Consider the following 5,594-nt stretch of genomic DNA (forward strand, 5'->3'; position numbering starts at 1 on the left):
AAATTTTATTAATTTACATGCCAAATCTTTCAAAACTCATAGGTCTACTTTATATTGCTCGCAATGCAGAAAGAAAAAAGGAAAAAGGGAAAGAGAGAGAAAAATATAGAATATGAATGGCAGAGATAAAAAGCCAAGAGACACATGGAGAACAATGATAGAGGAAGTAAGTGAATGAAGAGGCATCGAGGCAGGAAGAAGAGTGTGGATTTAGGGAGAGATGGAAATGATGGTAGAGGGAAAAAGAGGCCAAAAAAGGCGGAGGAGGAAGAAGCCCAATCATCCAGTTGTCTGGAGCTGAGCAGACCAGGCAAAATGGCAGCATGCTAACCTTGAAAACATTCTGGAAAAAATTGCTACACTTGATCTTAGCCAAAAGGCCGAGAAGCGATGGAAAAAATTGCTTAATAAAATGTATGTATTAGTTTCTGAAAAAAATTATCTTTGACATTCTGACTGAAGGAATTCATGTTCCTCATTCAATATGGAAGCAAAACAAAATGTGTTTCCATGCGACAGAAATATTTCTCAAATAACAATTTTCTTCCTTTTAATTCAAGAAATCGGGAAGGAACTTTGCCATGAGAAAAATGGAAGTAATTTCTACTGGCCTATCACTCGTAAACTATTTTTCTTCCCCATTTCTTTTCCTTTACTTTCTATTTCACCATACTGCCTTATCTGGTCATGTGTGTGTATCTCTCTCTCTCTCTCTCTATTTAATATATGTTTTCATTTTTCTTTCTTTTCCCTCAAAACATACATTCCCTCTTCAATTATTTTGTGAATGTTAGAAATCTATTAAAACATACCATTGTTGGCTGAGTACAGTGGCTCCTGCCTGTAATCCCAGCACTTTGGGAGGCCAAGGCGGACAGATCAGAAGGTCAGGAGATCGAGACCATCCTGGCTAACACAGTAAAACTCTGTGTCTACTAAAAATACAAAAAATTATCCAGGCGTGCTGGTGGGCACCTGTAGTCCCAGCTACTCAGGAGGCTGAGGCAGGAGAATCCCTTGAACCCAGGAGGCAGAGGTTGCAGTAAGCCGAGATCACACCACTGCCCTCCAGCCTGGGCGACATAGTGAGACTCCATCTCAAAAACAAACAAACAAGCAACAACAAAAAATGTTATTTCAACATGATAACCTATGTTTACAGATTATGTTTTTATTTATTCCTGAGAAAAATTAATGTGAACTGTTTATTTTATCACAGTTCAATATCAACACTGATTTTATTGTTAGCTCATTGCTGAAACTAAGAAATGTCCATTGACTTGCTGAAAGCAATAGCATAATGCTTCTACTTTTGTCATTAATGACAGTGATTGTGATAGATGAGCACCTCAAAATTTCTGTGTGTAAACATAGAACTAACTCAGAAAATTTTTCTTTAAAAAACATACCCACCTGTTATTAATATAGTCACTATGTAAATAGTTACTCTGTCTTAAGATAGAGGAGTATGCAACCTCAGTATCATTGTTTACTAAAAAAAATTTCCATGTTATCCATAATGCTTTTAGTAAAAAAGGGAGGCTCATAACAATTGTAGTGCAAATTAAAGCTGAATTTTAAAAAAACACATAATTCTAATTGTTGAATTCCGAAAATGAATAGCCCAAATCATTCTTTAAAAGGCACAGAGGCAGTTCAAACATCAGCATTCCAAGATCATGAAAAAAAATTTTTTTTTTTTTTTTTTAGAACTCTCTAAAGATATGTGAAGGAAGGGATCCAGAATCCAAAGTAAAAGTCCACGACATATTCACAGCTGTGGCATCTTCCACCTCCTAGAACCTTATCCAGGAGTAAAGGCTTTCCTAACTCAACAGCCTTAAAGACCTGCCCAGAGGAAGCTGGTCCACAAGGCGCTCTCCTGGCTAGTGTAGTTTGTCCAGTCCCTAAGCCGACTTGAGATTGTAGGCTGAGATTGTAGGCTGTGCATTTGGATAGGTTTACTAAATGGAAAGCCCTCTTTTTTTTTTTAAGTTCTGAGTGGATGCTGTAACTTTAGTCTTCCTTCAAAACTATTTGGAATCTCTGAAAACCTTCATAAACTCAAGAAAGGACCTAATTATGTTTCTCATGGTCTCCAAACACAGCATTGCCAAGATGCTGCTTGAACTTGTAGGGTGTTTTCTCTGACTGGGCTGCCTTCTGGCACCTGATTTTCTTCTGCAAGATTAGTTCAGAATACTGTGGGGAAGAGCTCCCTCGCCTGGCTCGCAGAAGGTAATGCTACTGGGTACGATTGCCTGAGTAGGCTAACTGCTTCCAGAAGCCAAACTGTTTAATTTGATCACGTGGAGTTTTCACTTTAGTTTGGAGAGATATTTTCTATATTTATAGTCCTTGATTTGTAAGTCCAAGTTTCATATATAAACAAATGCATAATTAAAACATCCATTCGAGATTGCTTGTATAAACAAAATGTATAATTTGCACATTGACTACAGATTTTCTTCAGAAAAACAACAATTACTTCATATGTGAGTTTGGAACTAATAGAAATCTGTTCAGCTGTGATTTATGTGCACTTCCAAACTGAGATTGTTACAGAGGAAATTGTGGCAGTTAATCAACATGCAAATGACATGTTTATGTATGACTTAAAATGAATTTTGACAGAAGTATGAATGCCAAATTTAAAGCTTTAGCCTTGCAATGAAAATTACACGAACCACAGAAAGATCTGACTTACCTATAGAAATATTGAAGTCAAGAGTTTTAATTAATGCTTGCCAGATTAATACTTTTCACTTGTTGATAAAACTCAAAATGCTAGAAGTTAAAAAACACTTTTGTTCTCAAAACCTTTTCCGTCACCTTCATCTACAACATGTTGTATTATTCATTCTAGTAAATAGTTTTTAGGCATGTCTTCAGAATTTAAATGAGTATATCTATGATATGGTTTGACTTTGTGTCCCCACCGAAATCTCATTTTGAATTGTAATACCATAATCCCACGTGCTGTGGGAGGGACCCATGGGAAGTAATTGGATCATGGGGGCGGTTTCCCCCATGCTCTTCTCGTGATAGTGAGGGAGTTCTCATAAGATCTGATGGTTTTATAAGCATCTGACATTTCCCCTCCTGGTACTCATTCTCTTTCCTGTCACCCTCTGAAGAGATGCCTTCTGCCTCATTGTAAGTTTCCGGAGGCCTCCCCAGCCATGCAAAACTATCAGTCAATTTCTTTTCTTAATAAATTACCCAGTCTCAGGTATTTCTTCATAGTATTTCTTTTCTTAATAAATTAAGTATTTATTTTCTTAATAAATTACCCAGTCTCAGGTATTTCTTCATTGTATTAGTCTGTGAGAACAGATTTAAGTGGCCATACTGACAGAATTATTTTTCTCTGTTTATGAATATTTGAAGAAGTACTACAGTTTCTGCATCTCAAACATAAAAGTTCTTTTCACATTTATTAGGAACTTTACAAGGTTTTAAATAAAAGGAAGCAGTTGGTATGAAAAAGTGAGATGAAAACAGAAACAAAAAAGTAATTAAAGCAATTCTCAGTAATGTCCCTCACCTGTGCTTTATTTAATTCTCACACTGAATTGAAAAATCCTCAAATTAATATGAATTAACATTTAATGAGTGTTCCACAAGTGTTAGTTACTATTATATACTAGGCACTGTGCTGATTGCATTACATTCCTTATCCCCTTTAAACCTCAAGACTTCAAGGAAATTGAAGCAAATTGAGGCCAAAGGAGTTAAATAACTTGACCAAACTCACACTGCCAGGAAGTGGTGGAGCTGTATTTTCAACCAAGGTCTGGCTCTAGACCCCATGGTATTAACCGCCACCCTATACATTTCAGACTAAATGATTTATTAACAGCTATGATTTCTCTGACAATGTTTTGCCATTTCTTGAGTACACTACTGGTTAATGAATTTGGTGTGGAACTGAAGTTAGAGTTCACAGAGCCAGGATAGCACATAAAATGCCAACAAGAAAAGAGCCCCAAAAGGAGAAATATTAGCTTTGGATGTGAGAGACAACAGAGCATCAAAAGGGGATAACTAGAATGAAGACAAGTGAATTTGGTCAGAACTGGGCATAGATTAACTTAAATGACAAGGCTTCAGTATAGAGAATGGGATGGGTGTAAGAAAATTCTGTATATATACACATATGTATATATAGGTATATAATGTAGTTATGAGGAGAAGAAAAAAATAGTAATCAAAAAGGTGAAGGTGGAAAGAAGGAAAAGAGAAGAAAAAAAGGAGAGTAAAATGTATTTAGAACTTTCCACAGGATAAGCATTTTTATGTCACTGCATGTAATTTTCATATTAACTGCCAAGCACATAGTAACTCAGAATACTTTTTCTCATTTTTAAAGATGAAAGTACTAAACAACATTTTGGAGAAGACTTACCTGATAGACTCTGAAGAGCCAAGACTTGAACTCACATCCTTTGATTCCAATGCTGTCCTGTGGGTTTAAGCAAAAAGAGGGAAGGAACTACAGAGAGATATCCTAGATGATTTTGAATAGATATCATTTGGTTTCTATATTGAAAATATTTTGAATATTACTTATAGTTGTGACACATATTTATTAAACAGAATGGAAAAAAACATTTTCTAAAATTTCCTCCTGTTCGTTGCATTCATTTTGAGAGAAAAATATTTATACTTTTCTTATGAATTGGAATGCATTTTTATAATTCTGAAAATGAACTTTTTCATTTTTGTTTTTACCATCGTAGAAAAGGAGAATTATGCTTGAAATAGAGTCTATCAGGCATTGGTATAGATCCCTTTCTGCATTATTTGGGTCCAAAGGAAGAGGAAAAAGGATAAATCGTGACCAGCTAAGAGGTCCAATAGATTGGAGGAAATTAGGAGGTGCACACTTTTCACTTGGAGATACTATTTTCTTTGTTTTGATTTACAGCCCAAAAGTATCTATGACAGGGGTACGTGTGTGTGTGTGTAACCTGGAAAACATTAAGTCAGGAGTATGCACCATGGTCATTGTGTCCTGGGCACCAGATAAGGTCCCAGTTCCCCAGATGGTGAGCGCCAAAGTTTACAGTGAGATCTCCACTTATTCCCAGATACACTTGCTATGAGGTGGCAGGTTAGATTTGCTCTTCTTTCGTTCCTCTTCTACTTGCTTTACATGGGGTAGCAATCTCCCAACGTTTGTGAAGAGTGACTGTCACTATTTCATATTTAACTGCACTGGTGAAGAGTTTATTTTCCTTTAAAAATGTTTTTATTTTTGTTAAATAACTACTTTGTCATTTTAATGGCAATCTGCATAGACGGAGTTAGATATGTGCTAATATTGTCATCTTAAATCTAAGTTAGTTTTGAGGGAACCATCATCACACATTTTGAATAAAGTTAACATCATCCAAAACTAACACATGTATGTGGGAAATCCTTCAAGTGATTCTTTTTTGCATATTTGCAAACCTAGAGTATATCTCAAAATACTCTCAAGTACATAGCCTTGTATTCATGCAAGAATCAGATTTTAAGTGAGGGATTTTATTTTCCTTCAGATAAATGGATTTAATGTTTCTCTTAATTGTGTGTCACAAATTGGACTA

Source organism: Chlorocebus sabaeus, chromosome 21 (genome assembly GCF_047675955.1).
Source record: "Chlorocebus sabaeus isolate Y175 chromosome 21, mChlSab1.0.hap1, whole genome shotgun sequence".
NCBI lineage: Eukaryota > Metazoa > Chordata > Mammalia > Primates > Cercopithecidae > Chlorocebus > Chlorocebus sabaeus.